Below are 19632 nucleotides of genomic sequence, written 5' to 3'. Positions count from 1 at the left end.
AGTAATAGAGAAAAAAACTAGGTTTGACCAAATTCTTATACATATGGTGAATAGAAGTTTCATCCTGCTCTGTCTGGTATGAATAATTTTACTAAATTGGACTTGAAAAGTGAGAAATGTCTTCTGAGTCAAATATTAGTATAAACATACCGAGATTAATTCTTGGTTATTTTGTGATAGAGATTTGGCTGTTATTTCTAACTAATTAAGTTTCCTCGCGATATGTAGTAATACTTTTGTAAGAAATGCTGATGTAATCAAATTTCAGCTTAAAGCAGTGCAAGCTGGAGTTCATTGCAGATTGTAAGCTGATCTTATAAACACTGGATCATTGAGCTATAAATCATCTATGACATGGTACTATGATTTCCCTAGAGATATTACAATAGAATGTGATACTGGGCATCAATTGACCCTGTGGTGCAACGGTAGCGCGTCTGACTTCAGATCAGAAGGCTACGTGTTCAAATCACGTCTGGGGTCAGGCATTTTATTTTTAATGTGTGATATTTATTGTATGCACCACGTAATAATAATAATAATAATAATCCTTTCAATTATAGGCACAAGGCCTGAAGTTTATTTTTGAGGAGTGGGTTAGTTAATTATATCGACCCAAGTTCTTGACAAGTATTTATTTTACCGATCCGAAGGGATGAAATGCAAAGACGATCTCGGCAGAATTTGCACTCAGATTGTAAAAATAATCCTTTCTACTCAAGGCCCAAGGTCTGAAATTTTGGGGAAGAGCGAAAGTTGATTGCACTGACCCCATTGCTGACCCATTGCTGACCCTAATGAAAGGCCAAGTCGACCTCGACATAATTTGACGTAATAATAATAATAATAATAATAATAATAATAATAATAATAATAATAATAATAATAAGAGCACTCAGAGAGCGCAAACCTCCGCCAAGGCAACACCAACGTCCTCTCAACGATTAGCCAGAGATGATTTTTTAAATTAGAATATTTGAAACAAACTCGATTGCTCTCACAAACGAGAATATTATAAATGAACCCGACCGCTCTCAAAAGTTAAGTAAAAAAAAGTGGAAGAATAATCCAGAATCCTTGTCCGGTACCAGATCGATCCCAAAATCTAATCAGTTCGTGTCAGACACGAGGCCAAACATCCCTGAAAGTTTCATCCGAATCCAATCAGCGGTTCTTGAGATATCTTGTCCACGGACAAACAGACAGCCAAACAAACACGACTGAAAACAATACTCCCGCCTTTGATAAGGTGGAGGTAATAATAATCGTCATATTGATGATGAGTCCTGATTGCTTGATAAGTTTAACATTCTTCTTAAAATGAATAACATTTTAAGCCGAGACCATTGCAAGTACACATTTTACTTTTAGTTATAACAGCTTACCGAGGGAACTAATGTATAAAGGTTTTTCTTAGATAAAATATTAATGGGCTTTGCTTTTTGTGACATCAATTATTAAAAATTTTAGAAAGCTATTAGTTAAGGGTAGGAAGAAAAGAAAAGAAGAAGGCTTTGATCAGGTTTTTATTTGAAATCCAAATGGTTAGTACACATTACTCCGTAAGGTGCAAAGGACCGGCTTCCCGATTTCTCTGGCGCCTATATTACTTCCTGGACAGGAAGCCTGTCCGTCACAGGTTTACTAAGTTTTACCGGTTGAGCGGACTGAAATGAAGTGTTTTGCTCAAGGACACAACTCGTCGCTCGGTCCATGAGTCCAACAGCAACTCGTCAGTCGATCATGAGTCCAACACCCTAACCACTAAGCCTCTGAATAGTGAGCGGAAATTTTATTCTCTGTCTGGTAAGAACAATTTTACTGAATTGTAATAAAAAGGAGGATTTCAACAGACACATATGTTCTGAAGTAAAAAGCAAACATGGATACACCGAAATTGATTCGTGGGTGGTTTCTGTTTCTAACGTATCAGTTTTCCCCTCCTTGGGTCGTATGACTTTCCTTAGAATGTTCACGTAAACAACAATAGTCCTTTTAAACTTCAGCTTAAAGCACTGCGCTTTTGAATTGCTTAAAGGCTGCAAGCTGTTCCAATAAGCATTGATTCAATGTGGACAGGTAAACAATAGTGCTATAAATCAGCTATAGCATAATTAAAGTCAAACATAGTGGTTATGATTTCAGTAGAGATGATAATGAAAAATAGTGCGGATAAAGCAACAATTGGCCCTGTGGCGCAACGGTAGCGCGTCTGACTCCAGATCAGAAGGCTGCGTGTTCGAATCACGTCGGGGTCATATCACATGAGTTTTGCTTTTTACTATATTAAGATTTCACAGCACTAGCACCGTTCCTTCATAGTCAGCCTATGAACTTTCCGCCCACCCTCATATAACACCTTTTAGATAAGATTTAGCTGGGATCAATGACTATTAGATAATGTGTTGTGTGATATTTATTATATATATCACATAGAAATGACTCTAATCCAACGAGAGAACCTCTCCTGGTTCTCTGATCTGCCGAAAATTCGAGATAAATCTCCATCTGGTCAAATATTAGATCTCGTAGACCAGATGAAACTCTATTCATAATGAATGCCAAAGTAAGTGGATACAGCGGTCAGTCATATTTTTTTAAACAAGAAATGAAAAAAAACTGAGGTGTTAGCAAAATCTGTATGCAGAATTTTGTGAGAAAACTCATCCACACAATGTATTCAGTCCATAGAGTGTAAAAGGAGATAGATATTGCCCAAATGAATGCATATGGTTCGTGAGAAGACAAATGCTGGAGGGAAAAACCAACACTATTTCAACTGCAATTCTATTCAGTAGCGTTTACACCCAGGGAATCCATTAGGACGCATAAGGATGGAAAAAATGTCACGCAGACATTCGCTTGGCTTGGTATGTATAGATAACGTGAAGGGGAAGTATATCACATCTCTTAATATATGGATTCATATGTTTCTTTTTGATTGATGAGATAACAAAATAAACCCTTAGTTACAGTGCTTTCACTAATCGGGGACGGTGTTAATCATATTTCTAATCGGGCTTCGACTCTGAACACACGGTAACGATATATATTCTACAGAATAATTTAGAATTAAGAATAATAATTTTTTTATTTATTATGTCCCCACTGGACATACAGAAAACCGCGTCAAATGGTAACTTTTCTACTCGTGTCATAAATATTCTTCATGTTAGTCATTTGATTGGCATACACGCGAGATTTGGTATTGTTGTTACGTTCTTAATTAAGCTACATTTGAACAGACCCACGATATAAGAAGTTCCAGTCACGACCTTCTTGTCTTTTTTCTATATTCAAGACATTTATTGTCGAATGCGTTCTTCTTTATTTTTTTATTTTTCAGATAGCTGCGAGTGATAGGAAAGAGGGTTATCTGTTATATCTAAAATATCGTGTGATCATTAGACATTATTCTGGTTCGCTCGTTAAGATCTTGTTGGAAGTTGTTGACGTAACGCACTCCAAGCTCGAATTTACGACGAAGCGATAACTTACGTCCTCTTAAACTCTTATTCAATGTTGTCAGATTAGTGGCACTGCTGAAAATCAATTATGACACTCCTGGTTACATCTGAAGTCAAAATGAGATCTGAGATTTCTCTGTAGATACAATATATTAAAATTCGCTTTCATCGTCCAACTCGGCCCTGTGGCGCAACGGTAGCGCGTCTGACTCCAGATCAGAAGGCTGCGTGTTCGAATCACGTCGGGGTCAAAGATTTTTTTTTTTTTTTAGATTCTTAATATATGTGGTTCTGTCATAATAAACTGATTAAATTCTATCCTGAATGATTATAACCACTGGAATTACGGAATTTTTTTGATATTTTCTTTACTGTCTTCATTGTCCTAATAATTTTAATTTTTATTACTATGATTTTAAGTATGAGGTGTCATAACTATAATTTGACAGGCTTTGCTTTTAAATTTTCATTTGATACGTTAATACTCTTAACTACTGAATTTTCGCAAGCAGGATGCTTGACTTACTCTTTTATACAGCTGCAACTTACTAAACCAACAAGGGAATACTTTCAGGATTTTATTATTCATGCCTTTATCTTCTATCACTGTTTCAGCATAAACGTAATATCTATGCTTCTATAACGAAATAATAAGAAAGAAACATATACAGAGTTCTCTCCTGTGTTTGTCTCTGAGATAATTAAAATAACATTAGTTTTAATTAGCTTTTTAACACTCCCTACATTAATTATGTTAACACTAACTTTACTAATTATATACTTTAAGCAGTGAGAGTTATGTACTGAATGACATCAGTTATACATCCAGCTACATGCATCTCATGATTTTTTTTTAATAAATAAAATTAACCGAACTTTTTAACGACACATTTGCTTGCAAAGAATTCTTTTTAGTAACTTTCTATTTAAGAAACTTTCAAGTGGATTTACTTTTTTGTCGTGGAACTCGTCTTAATCACAGCTCTCTTCAGCCATCACCGATTTAGGCAGAAATAGCCTCTCTGTTATTCCATAGCAACTGGCTGATAGAGTCACCTTGTAACATTCATAAGGAGACTGTTGTTTTAAATAATCTCCAACTATTATTTCAGCAGGAGATAGTTGTTTTTAGTTGTTTCTGGGCGTTATGAATATATCAATGTCATTTTTAAAAAGATAGTGGTTGTCGGGAATAATCTCTGGAGCTGAGTGTTAAGGCCACCATGCTATTGTTAACGACATTTTGATGTTATAAATAGTGTCCATGTTTCTGTTAACAGTATCTAAGTGTTATTGCAGCTACGTTAATTTTAGCAAGAGTTCGATGTTGTAAAGTCATTATGTTATATAAAACAAGAGTTATAAATGTTGTGCCTGTGATCTTCAGCACATGACAGGTGTTAGAAAGAGCCTCTATATTTTTCTAGCAACAGCAATTGCTGCTAAATCAATATTGAAGTTATTTATAGCAGGAGCTGGTTGTTTATGAATAGTCTCAGTATTTTTATTTTTCAAGAAGGGATGGGGAGTAGTAATTATAAAATGTGTTATATTTCTCAGGAGTTAGAATGTCATAAATAGACTGCATGTTATTGTTAACATGAACCCACTGCATTAAATAGTCATTCTGTTATCTTTAGCAGACAGATGTTATATATAACCTGTTAATAAGAAATGAATGTTAGAAGTGGTCTACATGTTATCGTTAACAAGTGTTGGGTGTTAGAAATATAGTCGCCATGTTAACAAGAACTGGGTGAGAGATGTAGTCTCCATTTTATTGTTAAAAGTTTTGTATGAAAATCTGTAAATGTAGAGTTAGTCGGCAACTATTTGTGGACGACGTGGTACTGTTAAGCTCGTCAGAAATTGATCTTCAGGGCGCACTAAATTGGTTCGTTGTCAAGTACTGTGAGGAAGGAATGAAAACAGTTGTTTTCAGATATTGGCCCTCTTGAGGAAGTCTTCCAAGTGCATTTTGAATGTTATTGAAGCGACACTGAAGCAGGTGGAAATGTTCAGATGTCTCAGGAGATTTTGCAAGAGTGCTAGAAGACAGGGGCTGGATTGAATGTAAGAACTTCTAGCTCTGATGCTACAACACGCCAGTTTCTGCTGTTGCTCACCAAAAGAAGGATGGTAATTGAAAAAACCAAAGTTGCTATCTTTAATTCTGTTTCTTAACGATCATTAATAAAAGTGGTTGAAATAGGCTCCTCCGAAGAGTCACGGAAGTAACATTACACGATAGGGTTCGTAGCTCGGAAATCAGCTTGGTGTCATTTGAGGTCAAGCCACTGCATCTTCGCATTGCGAGGTCACAGCTCCGTACTATGAGAATGGGGTTAAATTAATAAAAGAAATGTAGGACAAATTTTACGGGCAAGATTAACAAGTAGGAGACCGAGAAATAGACTCCGAGTGGGTTGGGGAGATAACATCCACAACTTCGTTTTGTCTCGCTTACGAATCAAGCCAGAACACTGGCTGGGATTGTTTCTGATAGAAACTTCTGTAGGCGTGTTTGAGAACACCCTTTTCCATGAACCTCTCAAGAATAGTGTGCTTGGAAGATGGATGGCAGAATAAGTTGGGTATGCATCACTTTGTCCATCTTTTGTAGTCTCCTGTTATTATCAACAAGAGTTGGTTGTTAGAATAAGTTTCAATGTTGTTAACAAAAACAAGATGTTATAAATATCTTCCATATTATTACTCAAAGTAACCAAGTATTATTCTTTTCTACTCAAAGCATAAAGCCCGAAATTTTGGGGGAGGGGGCCGACCTGTGGGGAATCTGAACTCAGAACGTAAAGACAGACGAAATGCTGCTAATTTGCCCAGGTGCTTGAAAAATTTTCTTGGTTCTACATGGCATTTATCAATTACAAATGAAACAATTTCGCAAATAGCAGCGGTAAAACAGGTAAAATAGAAACTAAATCGCTTAAATCGATATGCTACATGTATTAACGATTTCAAAACAAATCAGTTATATCGATCAGAATTGGATTTGTAGCGCCTGTCGTATAGGTGACACAACTGAAGAATGAGGAACTTTTTAAATAGTAGCTAATGATGCGTCAAATTCCTCTTGTTGATTGTGACGTAATTACTTTAGACTATCACACCATCATTTCGATAATACACACGCGTATAAACACGCATACGCACACACACACACACACACACACACACACACTCACACACACACATGCACAGCTGCACGCTCAAACATACATATATTTATGTGTGCGTGAATGTTTTGTGCGCATATACAAATATCCATATTTGCATTTAATAACAACACAAACGTACAAAATACACACATACACACACATATATATATATAGTTGTTTTACGCCTATTACACTAATTATTTTTTTGTTTTTGAGCTCAGGTCAAACACTATAGTTTAGAGGCCATGGACTGACGATGTGTGACGATGTGAATGTTCCGAGTCCTCCCCCAACCCCGTTTGCGAGCGCACGTTTTTTTCTTCATATTCGTTCACAGCAAGTTGTTTTACACCTATTACACTATTTTTTTCTTTTTTGAGCTCGGGTCAAACGCTTTAAATACGAATCATCGAAAAGATAGCATGAAATAAAAAAAAAAAAAACTATGACCCCGACGTGATTCGAACACGCAGCCTTCTGATCTGGAGTCAGACGCGCTACCGTTGCGCCACAGGGCCACTTGATAGACAACTTTAAAAGAAAATATATAAATGTAATTAGCAATGGCCGTTCCTTGGCTGTGTCATATATTTTGTTTTATATCGCAATTAGTCGATTTCGTAAGCGACTTTCCTTCTTTGCCATTTCGAATAATTTCAGCAATTATATGACACCTAGTTTTAGTGCATTATTAATAATAACAGTAGCAACAACAACAACAACAACAACAGCAGCAGCATCATCAACAACAACAACAGCAGCAGCAGCAGCAGCAGCAGCAGCAACAGCAGCAACAGCAGCAACAACGGCAGCAAAAACAACAACAACAGTAACACCAACCTCAGTGTACTAATAAGGGTTTCGACCAAACACACAAGAATACAAATTTTGTGATAGAAGTAGTCAATAAAGAGGATTGTTTATTTAGTTATGGTATAAATGTAGGCATGGTCGAATCATTAAGAAGCTTGCTCTGCGACCATGAGCTTCCTGGTTCGGTCTCTGAGCGCGGCGGCGCCTTGAGCAAGTGTTTTTTTTACTGTGGCCCTGAACCGATCAACGCCTAGTAAGTGAATAAAATAGGCGGAAACTGTCTACCAAATTCGCGTGTGTGTGTGTGTTTGTGTGTGTGGTGGGGTTATCATATATTAACAGGTTCCTGTCACCCAGCTATAGGGTTCAAGAACTAGGTAAAGGGCTTCAGCAGAAGAATCTCTAAACTGTCTTCAAGCAAAGAGATTTTTTTATACTGCCTACCAGTACTATAATGAGGCTCAGGCCACCAGCGTTTTCAAGGATAGAATTAGTTGCATGCTAGACTTTAACCCTTTCAAGAGAAAGCGCCACCGGAAAATGTTGTGGTTCACACCACCCTTCACTTGAAGTGTTAAAACCCGAGTAGGCAAGATTTTCCTTAGCTTAGTAGAGAGGCACTTCCTCCGTACAAATAGGTTCAGAAAAATATCTAATAGGCACACCATGAGAATGTCCTTTACCTGTACACCCAATTTAAAAAAGAAGTTTAATCAAAACATAAAAGAAGACACACAAACGGACACGGATGTGTGCCTCATCTCCTCCACTCATCACGCAAAGCAGTACATATAGTACTACTGAATACGTTTTATTCCCACAAGAACACCAACTTTAAAGACACTCACATTTCCCATAAACTCTTTACCAGACATGTAGCAAAACCATCACCACAGATGATGTTTTTCATACCAAGGGACATAGCTCTAAAATTAAACCCCTGTTCGATTCGTTTCATCATCTTTTTGTCAGCAAGCATAAACTGGATGTGTCTATTCACCCCTAACAACGGAGCAGTCACCATATTTCATTCCATAACAGCTACCTCTGAAGAGCGCAGGGTTACATAATCGGAATGTTACCTAACACTCCGTTGAACTCTTAGTGCAAAACCGATTGGTAAGATCGGCGGTAATGGATATATATATAATACCGTACACTTTGATTAATACACCTTTGATCTGAAAACCCGAAAAATACTAACAAGCACACATAATTTGCAATGCTCTTAAGACTGAAGAAGGCTTAGGTCAGACGAAAATTTGCGCACATTCGACGTGGGGACACAACAAAAAAAAAAAAAAGAAAGAAAGAAAAAAAAAAGTGCCTTATCAAATGATTGATGCACGACTAAAGAAGCTAGTTGAGAATTATCAATCTGAAAACGCTCTGCAATTTTTTAGAAATACTGCATGCATTTTGTCATAAAAGAATTTTTTGGAAATATATTAAAGATTTTTCATAACTTAATTTTTATGTACTTACCGTCATTTTTATTTTAACGTGTGTATAAAATGTGATCTAAAATGTATTTATATTACCTAGAGTGTATTTTACCTATAGCGAAATTTACCGTAGTGGAATTTACCTAGAACGAAATCTTCTAGCTATATAAGTGCACGTGATTGGCAGATGTATAAGTGTTTGTGTGCATGCGTGTGTATGTATGTATGTGTGTTTTACGAGCGTGTATGAGTATGTGTGTTAGTGTGAAATAATTACGTCATAATCAACAAGAGGAACTTGAAGCATCAGTCGTTACCACCTGAAAAATTTCTCATTCTCCACTTGAGTCGCATATCCAACAAACGCTGCAAATCGAATTCTGATCGATATAACTGATTTGTTTTGAAATAATCGATATATTTAGAGTATCGAATTAAGTGACTTAGTTTCTATTTTACCAATTTTACTGCCGCTATTTGTGTAGTTGTTTCATTTGTAAATGATAAATGCCCCGTAGGACCAGGAAACTGTTTAAGCGCCTGGGCAAATTTGTCGGACATTCTTTCGCCAGCTTTTTGATATGGACTTGCACCGCCAACAATTTTGATGCTGTCGATGATGAGGAAGATGATGGTTACGATGATGATGATTTGTCTGATACTTTTAATCGACCTGAGACAGACGCAGACGTCATTGCTGAATCAAGCACCAAAAATTTCTTGTATATTTGCCATAAAAGAAATTGCTGTTCGTCTAACCAGAGGAACGTTTATTATCCATAACCGAAATTTCAGCTCCATTTTACAAGTACAAAACATTTGTTGGATGAACCTAACAACAATTTCAATGTCAAACTCGGAATTTATTCCTGGATTAGATATAGGAGTTGATGAAAATCTAACTCTGGCCATGTGGAAACCTAAGCATGCTGATAATATGAAAAACCTAACAAGTTTCCAGAATTTCTGTATTTTGAATTATGATGACAATATCAACGAGGAAGACATCGGCATCAAGAAGACAGAACTACACAAGGAGGTGAACCATTACATATCACATATAAATTACACAACAACTAGGATACACCAACTAACAACTCACACACTCAGGGACTCTGAAAGAAATTTTGTAAGGGGGAACAAAATTGCTTTCGGGACCTGCGGTGATTGACTTTTCAGAAAACGAAACATTTACGGTTCAAATGGACCTGAAAGACCTCAATGAAGTTTCTTTTTTCTAATAAAGATAAGTATTATAACATGAAATTTTAAGTTGCAGTTTTTCTTTATATAACCGCTAACATCATCTTCATCACAAACATTACTACTGATTCTATTAACAAGCTATCGACATCTTTTTCTTACTGATTTTATCTAAAGGTCTAGATGTGTCCCTTGCCACAGCAAATTTTCTGATGCCTGTAATACGTACGTGGTTTATGAATAGCTGCAAACTTAAATCACTATTTTTTAATAAAGTACCACTTGCAGATTTAGTTCCTACAGAAATATATGCCTATGGTGGTCAAATGCTCAATGAAAAACTGGACTGTTTTACTTGATGTGGTCAGCAGGCACCTTTTCCAAAGAATTCAAGGATTCTACAATTATTTCCCTCTTGTCAATTGCTGGCAAAATCTTAGCAAAATTACTCCAGGGTCGCTCCAGTAACATCTCATCACTAACTGTCTCCTGCTAGTCAATCGATGTGGCTTTCATAATCAAAAAGGCACTATTGGTATTAGGACAGGATATATATATATATATATATATATATATATATATATATATATATATATATATATATATATATTATTTATTCCAGTCATCTGACTGCGGCCATGCTGGAGCACCGCCTTTAGTTTAACAAAGCGACCCCAGGACTTATTCTTTGTAAGCCTACTACTTATTCTATCGGACGTAAACGCACTAATGGGGGGGGGGCAAACACACACACACTCAATATATATATATATACGACGGGCTTCTTTCAGTTTCCGTCTACCAAATCCAGTCACAAGACTTTGGTGACATAAGTTGATCATTTACTTTCTGTAAACAAATAAGCAGTAGATAAATAACAATACCAAACAACAATCAAATCCTTAATCATCGTAAAATTGGTATAAAATAATAAAAGTTGTATGACCCCGACGTGATTCGAACACGCAGCCTTCTGATCTGGAGTCAGACGCGCTACCGTTGCGCCACAGGGCCAGTTATTTAACACGTATCAATGAAAGTATATAACTCTAACTCACAACAAACTTCACTCAGCTGTGTCATCTATATTACTTTTTACTCTCGTCTACCGCTTGTAATTATTTCATCGCTTACATAATGTTTAGAAAGGCTACATTATTAATACAAGCAGCAGCAGCAGCAGCAGCACTATTGACAATAACTTATTTGTACCTAAAAATAATTATGAAGAGGCGTAGCAGAGTAATCAATAAAAACGACTTCAATACTTGATTTGAATTTGTTGCATACACTTGTGTAGTACCTGTCAATAACGACGGGGTTTATTCGAGAATAGAATGAATTGTGTGTATGAGTAAGACAGTGCCATTGGCTTATCTATCTAGCTATCTATCTATCTATCTATCTATCTGTCTGTCTGTCTGTCTGTCTGTCTGTCTATCTAGATGCTGAGTTTATTGTATAAGTAAGACTAATAAAGTAATAGAAAGAGGGAGAAATACGTATGAGTGTGAGCTGAGCATCTTCTTTCCTCCACTTTACTGTGTCTTAACCCCTTAGCATCTTCTTTCCTCCACTTTACTGTGTCTTAACCCCTTAGCATTTAAACCAGTCATATCCAACCCAAATATTCCACCTGTTTTAAGTTCAAACTGGCTAGATCCGGCCTCTCGCATTTATCATACAATGTTATTTTAAAAATAAACGGTCACATTAACGAATCTAGGAGCTAGGAGCTAATGAACAATGCGAATGGATATACCTTACATTTGACAGAATAAACCGAATGCTAAAGAATTAAACCAAGATACCGGGCTTCTACTCTAACTTGTTTGCCTAGCTATACTAAGACACCAATAAACAATGATGGAAATAGTTGTGATGGAAGTGTTGGTGCTATGTAATGGTACGCTGGGGTACGCTGGGGAACGCTGTTCCTTTGTTTTTCAATTCATGGAGAAGGACGGCATAAAGTGTCTGGTCCCCCCTTGCCAACGTTTTGGACATTAACGTACCCCTACTTCTTAGCACACATTTCCAAAGCTTCTAGCAAACCAACAAGAAAGCCTCTGCATGATAGTGTGGCTTGCTAAAAATATAAGCAGTCAGAGTTCAATCCACATTTCACAGTTAAAAAGAAGAAAGACACAATAGATAATCCGACCCTAAATACCCTAAAACAATTGGAATGATCACGGCTGGAATGACGATGATTGAATGTAGATATGCCGGATTAGAGCTCATCTGCTGCTAAACAACAACAGCAGCAACAACAACGACAACAACAACAGCAGCAATGGCAGCCATAACAACATGCAATATCGTCTGCGAGAAATAATTTATTCTTGTTGTTTTTGTTGTAGTTGATGTTGACAGTGCTTAGATCAGCATCGTTGAAGTTGTTGTTGTTGCTGGCACTCCGTCGCTTACGACGTCGAGGGTTCCAGTTGATCCGATCAACGGAACAGCCTGCTCGTGAAATTAACGTGCAAGTGGTTGAGCACTCCACAGACAAGTGTACCCTTAACGTAGTTCTCGGGGATATTCAGCGTGACAAGGCTGACCCTTTGAGTTACAGGCACAACAGAAATAGGAAGTAAGGGTGAGAGAAAGTTGTGGTGAAAGAGTACAGCAGGGTTCGCCACCATCCCCTGCCGGAGCCTCGTGGATTTTTAGGCGTTTTCGCTCAATAAACACACACAACGCCCGGTCTGGGAATCGAAACCGCGATCCTATGACCGCGAGTCCGCTGCCCTAACCACTGGGCCATTGCGCCTCCACTATCGTTGAAGTAGCATTATGGCTAAAGGCTTTCCAGCCGTGACACACTATATTTTCCAGAAATACACTGATAATTATGCTTGTAACTTCGGGCTCACAATCATAAAGTAGTGAGTTCGATTCCCGGGCCGGGCTATGTATTGTGTTCTTGAGCAAGACACTTTATTTCACGTTGCTGCAGTTCACTCAGCTGTAGAAATGAGTTGTGATGTCCACTGTTGCCAAGCTGTATTGGCCTTTGCTTTTCCCTTGGATAACATCAGTGGCGTGGAGAGGAGAAACCAGTATGCATGGGTGACTGCTGGTCTTCCATAAACAACTTTACACGGACTTGTGCCTCGGAGTGGAGCTTGCTAGGTGCAATCCTGTGGTCATTCATGACCGAAGGGGTTCTTTACTTTTTACTTTAAGTGAGGGTGTGAGATATAGTTCTTAAAGGACCGGAATTAGAGACTGATCTGACTTTTAATAGTAATATTAAGCAAATAAATGTTTTCTAAATGACGTAGTTTCAAACAGCGACCTAACAATTATACATCTAACTTAAAAAAAAAAAGAGACTGCACTCTGTGACCCCGACGTGATTCGAACACGCAGCCTTCCGATCTGGAGTCAGACGCGCTACCGTTGCGCCACAGGGCCAACTGGAATTCAGCTTTCAATAAACGTATATAACTATAACTCACAATGAACATCAACCGGCCATGCCTTTTGGTTTACATGATGATCAGTCGATTTTATAAAAGGATTTAGTCGTCTGCATCGCGCAACTAATTAACACCTTGTAGGGCTACAATATTAATATTAATTATGAAAGTAGCAACAACGACGACGACGACGACGACAACAACAAAAACAAGAACAGAAACAATAACTGGAACAATAATTAGGATTCCTTACAAGCCAAAATATTTTGGGTAAAAGAGTAGTCAATAAAAACTATTTCAAAATTGGTACATATTTTATCTATTTACATACATAAATACATACTGACATATGTGTGTGTGTGTGTGTGTGTATATGTACACCCTTCTCACACACATATACATATTAGAGCAGTACTTGTTTACATCAGTGTGTAAAATATTACGCAAACATATTGTGCATGAAAGAGAAAGAAAGGGACAATGGAATTGGTTTACATAAAGGTGTATAGGATACAGCTAAGCTGATGTTAAAAGCGAGAGCCATCACTGCGTTTAACAGACAGATGTTTGTGTGTCACACCTTGACTGTATTCAGAAACGTTAGCACTCCCGACAAAATGCTTAGCAGTATTTCGACTGCTGTTACGTTCTGAGTTCAAATTCCGCCGACGTCGATTTTGCCTTTTAGCCTTTTTGGGTCGATAAATTAAGTACCAGTTACGCACTGGGGTCGATCTAATCGATTTAATCCCTTTGTTTGTCCCCTCTATGTTTAGCCCCTAGTGGGCAATAAAGAAATAAGAAACAATGCTTTTAAAGCGACTGTTTCTAAGGGTTTAAATACGTTGGATAGACTCACTTGCATATAATAAAGCATTCTTCTCAGGTGGTTGGATGAATACATTACTGATCCGTTTGTCTTGCTTCGATACTGCTCTGTTGTATTACAGATCATATCTATAGATTTTTAGTGAGTATTGTATTTGTAGACAATTTTAAACACTTTGTCTCTGTATTTGATAGTCTTCTGAACTGAAATAGAGAAATCAGTGAAGCTGGCAACCAAGAATGCGTTAAAATATGTAAATCTGTATATCTGATTTACTTAAACCCTATATAATAGTGGGTTTATAGCAGTGCCTCTGCAAACAGTTTAAAAACTTACGCAATCGTTTTTGAAATCAATACATAGGATTATAACTAATCTAGCTGGGCCTGCTTGTTTTCTATTCCCGAAGATTTTGAATGTAAAGACATGGTGTTAATAGTCTATATACATAGCGCTGGCTAAAATTTTATAATTTCTCTGTAGTGTCGAATAGCAAGATTATTTCCAAATTAACCAGCTACCTAACTCTTCATTGATAGTGGCAAGTTTACATAGAAGGGTCTATATGGTAGATATAGCCCACTAGAAACAGTGATCGTCAGACAGAAAACCTTGCGGTTCAAATTTCACGCAGGGTAAACTTTTCTTTTCGTCCTTTCGGGATTCAGAAAATAAATACCAATCTAGGGTGTTGTAGTGGCAGGACTGCAAGAACGTCGGATTGGCTGCCACGCAGGTTTTTGTTCTTGTGCATTTCGTTCTGAGTCTAAATCTCACGATGGCCTATTTAATCCGTCGCTCGGTTTAACACTACCATTCAATACCTTGAATGTCTTTTAGGGAGTTTACACTGTTCCAATAACCCAGGACAAGATTCCGGTTTGAGGTTACCGTCTTCTCTCCCGTTCACCATTCTCAGTAGCCATGTAAAGGGTCGGGAGCTCTGTTTTCTTTTCTGCCCGCATATTAGGGTCACTTTTGGAACGGGTTTGCAGCATTAAGTAAATAATATATAGCGATATCCTACGCGAGTTTGAGAACCTCATATTTTCATAACAATAACCGTTTGATAATATCCGTGATTGTAATAAACGGCTTTCATTATAGTAGTTATTACATAATGATATTAATAGATTGTATAAAGGCGGTGAGCTGGCAGAATCGTTAGCCCGCCGGTCAAAATGCTGAGCAGTATTTCTTTTGTATTTATGATCTGAGGGGACTAGTCGATTAGATCGACCCTAGTACGTAACTGGTACTTAATCTATCGACCCCGAAAGGATGAAAGGCAAAGTCGACCTCGGCAGAATTTGAACTTAGAACGTAACTGCAGACGAAATATCGTTAAGTATTTCGCCCGGCGTGTCAACGTTTCTTATTTCTTTACTGCCCACAAGGGGCTACACACAGAGGGGACAAACAAGGACAGACAAAGGGATTAAGTCGATTACATCGACCCCCCCTGAGTAGCTGGTACTTAATTTATCGACCCCGAAAGGATGAAAGGCAAAGTCGACCTCGGCGGAATTTGAACTCAGAACATAACGGCAGACGAAATATCGCTAAGCATTTCGCCCGGCGTGCTAACGTTTCTGCCAGCTCGTCGCCTTAGGGTCGATTAAATAATGTGCCAGTCAAGTACTAGGGCCATTTTAATCGACTAATCGCTCCCCCTTCAAATCCCCAAAATTTTCTGTTTTTGTTGTACCTAAGTTGTAAAGTACTGTTATTGTTGTTAATTTTTTGGTTGGGCATGCAGTGGAATTTTTGTCAAACTAGCACCTTACACTTAGTAACTAGCAAAACACAAATAAGGATCTGTGTTCCCAAAGTAGCAACTAATGGATTTCCAGTAACCAAAGAATTTCAACAAAATATAAATGAAGGCCACAAAAGACAAAAAAAAAAAAAGAAAAAAAAAACTAAGGAAATAAAGAGAAAATTATAAGTGGTAGCATGAAATATCATAAGAATAGTAAAATAAAAATAAAAAAATTTTCATCTGCTAGAGAGTCTTTAAAAAAAAACGGCCCAAGCCACGTGCTGCAAAGTCTCGAGGAAATAGTGTGCTGGAAAGAAATGCACTGTAAGCAAAAAAATATGGAGAATGACGGGGTGGGAAAGGGAGGAGAAAGTGGGACAGAAAGAGAAAGAGCGAGAGAGAGAGAGAGGGGCGGAGGGAGAGAGAAAGGGAGAGAGAGAGAGGCGGGGTGGAAAGGAAGGATGCGGTGAGGGGTGGGAAGGAGTGGGGAGAAATGTAAAAGGAATGTCCCGTTCGTAGATCTCTTTTCCTTCTATCTTAACCCAAAGACTTGTCAGGAATGGTGTTCAACAGTTTTTCTGGTGGGTGTCTAAAAGTAGTTTGACTGCGGCTGGCGACGGTGGTGTAGAGGCCATATTAGTGTTGGGGGGGGGAGTGGTGATGGTGGTGGCGGTGATGTTGAGTGATGCTTTTTGCTATGATGGCGTTGGTGGCAACGGTAGCGGTGTAATCATCATAAGTCAGCCTATAACGAGCAGACCTACGATCAAAGGCATTCCAACCGTGACCATCCCATCTTTCATACATGTATATCCTAGACTGTACTATGTAATGAACTCTTCTTTATTTAAAAATCTGGGACGGCTGTAATTTGAGGGAGATCTGGCTGCAGTTTCTGACAGGTTGTGGTGGTGACAAGAGGCGCAATGGCCCAGTGGTTAGGGCAGCGACCTCGCGGTCATAGGATCGCGGTTTCGATTTCCAGACCGGGCGTTGTGAGTGCTTATTGAGCGAAACGACCTAAAGCCCCACGAGGCTACGGCAGGGGATGGTGGCGAACTCTGCTGTACTCTTTCACCACAACTTTCTCTCACTCTTACTTCCTGTTTCTGTTGTACCCGTAATTCAAAAGGGTCAGCCTTGTCACACTGTGTCGCGCTGAATATCTCCGAGAACTACGTTAAGGGTACACGTGTCTGTGGAGTGCTCAGCCACTTGCACGTTAATTTCACGAGCAGGCTGTTCCGTTGATCGGATCAACTGGAACCCTCGACGTCGTAATCGACGGAGTGCCAACATGGTGGTGACAATGGTGGTAGCGGTGGTTGTGGTGGAGTTAGCTGCAGTATTTCTCACGATCAAAGACAATCCAACCGTGATCATCTCATCTCTTATGTATGCACATCGGAGACTGTATTATCTAATGTAATCCTTTTATTTAAAATTTAGGGCTGGCTCTAATTTGAGGGATATTTAACTGCAGTTTCTAGCTGGTAATGGTGGTGACAGCAGCGGCGGCGGTGTGTCATCGTCGTTGTGGTGGAGTCAGCAGCAGTATTAGTCAGGATCAAAGGCGGTCCAACCGTGACCATCTTATATTTTATGTACGCATTTCAGGACCGTATTATGTAACGCACTCTTCTTTATTTAGACATTCTGGGTCAGCTGTTATTTGAGGAAGATTTAGCCGCTGTTTCTAGCAGGTATTAATGGTGTCGGTGGCGGCAGTGGCTGCAGCAATGGCGATAGTTGCAGTAAGTGTCATGACATTGTGTGGTAAGAAGCTTGCTTCCCAACCGCATGGTTCCGGGTTCGGTCCCACTGAGTGATACCTTGGGCAAGTGTCTTCTACTAAAGCCGCGAACCGATCAAATCCTTGTGAGTGGATTTGGTAGACGGAAACTGAAAGAAACCTACCGTGTTTGTGTGTGCGTGCATGCGTGCATGTGTGCATGAGTGTGTGTGTCTTTCTGTATGTTTGTCCCCAACCGCCGCTTGACAACCGGTGTTGATGTGTTTGCATCCCCATAACTTAGCGGTTCGGCAAATTTGGTCTGATTGAATCAGTACCAGGCTTAAAAACAAATAAATACAGGAATCGATCCATTCGATTCCAGTACTAAAAACAACAAAAACAAAAAAATCTTAAAGGCAGTCCCCCTGCATGGCCGCAGTCCAATGACTGAAACAAGTAAAAGGTAGAAGATAAAAGATACAAACTCAACTCCGAGTTACACAACCACAACAACAACATCACCTCTGTACTATGACCACCACTTCATTTAACATCCAACAGGTTGGGACTGTCTTGGTGGTGGTATCGGTGGTGGAATTACGACCAGCAGCGTTCCAGTCATGACCATCCTGTGTTATTATTCTGTTATCGTGTATCTAATCGTGTTATCGTAACAGGGTCTGAGGTATCATCCGCTTGTTTAACGTAGAAGGATGAAGTTAAGAGAAATTTGGTTGTTATTTCTAGCATGTCTGGCGACCACGTTGGTGATCCCCTCTTCGATCGTCTATGCACAGCAACTTGCTTAGGGGTGGTCCATTGAATTATGTTATTTTTTTCTTCGTTTCTCTCTCCCTCTTTCTCTCATTGTCTCTCCTCTCACCCCTTCTCATCTCTCTCCCTCCTCTCTCTCTCTCTCTCTCTCTCTCTCTCTCTCTCTCTCTCTCTCATGTATTTTATTTCCTACATATGACACCAGAGTGAATCTCATTCTATGCGTCTGTCTGGCTTCTCTTTCTCTCTCTCCCTCTCTCTTTCTCTCTTTCTCTCTCTCCCTCTATCTATCTATCTATCTATCTATCTATCTATCTATCTATCTATCTATCTATCTATGTAGCTTTCGATAGGGTAGACCATCACTACTTGGAAGCCGTCCTCATAGCGGCTGGTTTCGGTCCCGTCTTCCGCGGTTGGATCGCTGCCTTATACAGCGGCATCCGCTCGGTAGTTCGCGTAAACGGTCATCTATCCAGACCTTTCGGCATCATGCGTTCGGTTCGTCAAGGATGCCCCCTCTTGAGCCTCTACTGCGGAAGCTGGCGACGCTGAGGGGCATCTCACGAGAGCTGGGATGTGGGACGAGCGTGTCTGCATACGCGGACGACGTCACCGTCATAGTGTCAAGCCAAAAGCACATCGAGCTGGTCGGCGAGAGACTAAAAGAATACGAAGCGGTAACGGGAGCAAAAATTAACCGGGATAAGTCAGTGGGCTTGCGGCTCGGCATCTGGAGAAGCAAGCCCATGCCGTCTAACAGCGTCTCCACTGTGGGACGCTGGACCGACGGGCCGGTTAAATTGCTCGGAATCTGGTTCGGTCCGGACCTCCAAATGGAGAAGAACTGGGGCGAAATAACGACTAGGGTGGTCACTCTCACCCGGCAATGGGCCGAGAGGAAGCTATCCCTAAAAGGTCGAGCGGAGGTGGCGAACGCGTACATTGCATCCGTCATCGAATACCGTCTGACTGTCGTGCCTTGTCCCGACCCTAC

At 39.3% G+C, this 19632-nt stretch overlaps 5 non-coding genes across 5 annotated transcripts; 2 read left to right on the top strand and 3 right to left on the bottom strand.

Annotated features, from left to right (window-relative positions):
* Positions 1-2186: 2186 nt before the first annotated feature.
* Positions 2187-2258, top strand: Trnaw-cca (transfer RNA tryptophan (anticodon CCA)). Its single transcript has one exon. It is a non-coding gene; the product is annotated as a tRNA-Trp (tRNA).
* Positions 2259-3646: 1388 nt separating this feature from the next.
* Positions 3647-3718, top strand: Trnaw-cca (transfer RNA tryptophan (anticodon CCA)). Its single transcript has one exon. It is a non-coding gene; the product is annotated as a tRNA-Trp (tRNA).
* A 3374-nt stretch (positions 3719-7092) lies between these two features.
* Positions 7093-7164, bottom strand: Trnaw-cca (transfer RNA tryptophan (anticodon CCA)). The gene has a single exon. It is a non-coding gene; the product is annotated as a tRNA-Trp (tRNA).
* Positions 7165-11049: 3885 nt separating this feature from the next.
* On the bottom strand, positions 11050-11121 carry Trnaw-cca (transfer RNA tryptophan (anticodon CCA)). The gene has a single exon. It is a non-coding gene; the product is annotated as a tRNA-Trp (tRNA).
* A 2337-nt stretch (positions 11122-13458) lies between these two features.
* Positions 13459-13530, bottom strand: Trnaw-cca (transfer RNA tryptophan (anticodon CCA)). The gene has a single exon. It is a non-coding gene; the product is annotated as a tRNA-Trp (tRNA).
* Between the last annotated feature and the right edge of the window lie 6102 nt (positions 13531-19632).

This window comes from Octopus bimaculoides, chromosome 6 (genome assembly GCF_046866305.1).
Source record: "Octopus bimaculoides isolate indiv1 chromosome 6, ASM4686630v1, whole genome shotgun sequence".
Classification (NCBI taxonomy): domain Eukaryota; kingdom Metazoa; phylum Mollusca; class Cephalopoda; order Octopoda; family Octopodidae; genus Octopus; species Octopus bimaculoides.
This window is presented reverse-complemented; position numbering and strand designations above follow the sequence as displayed.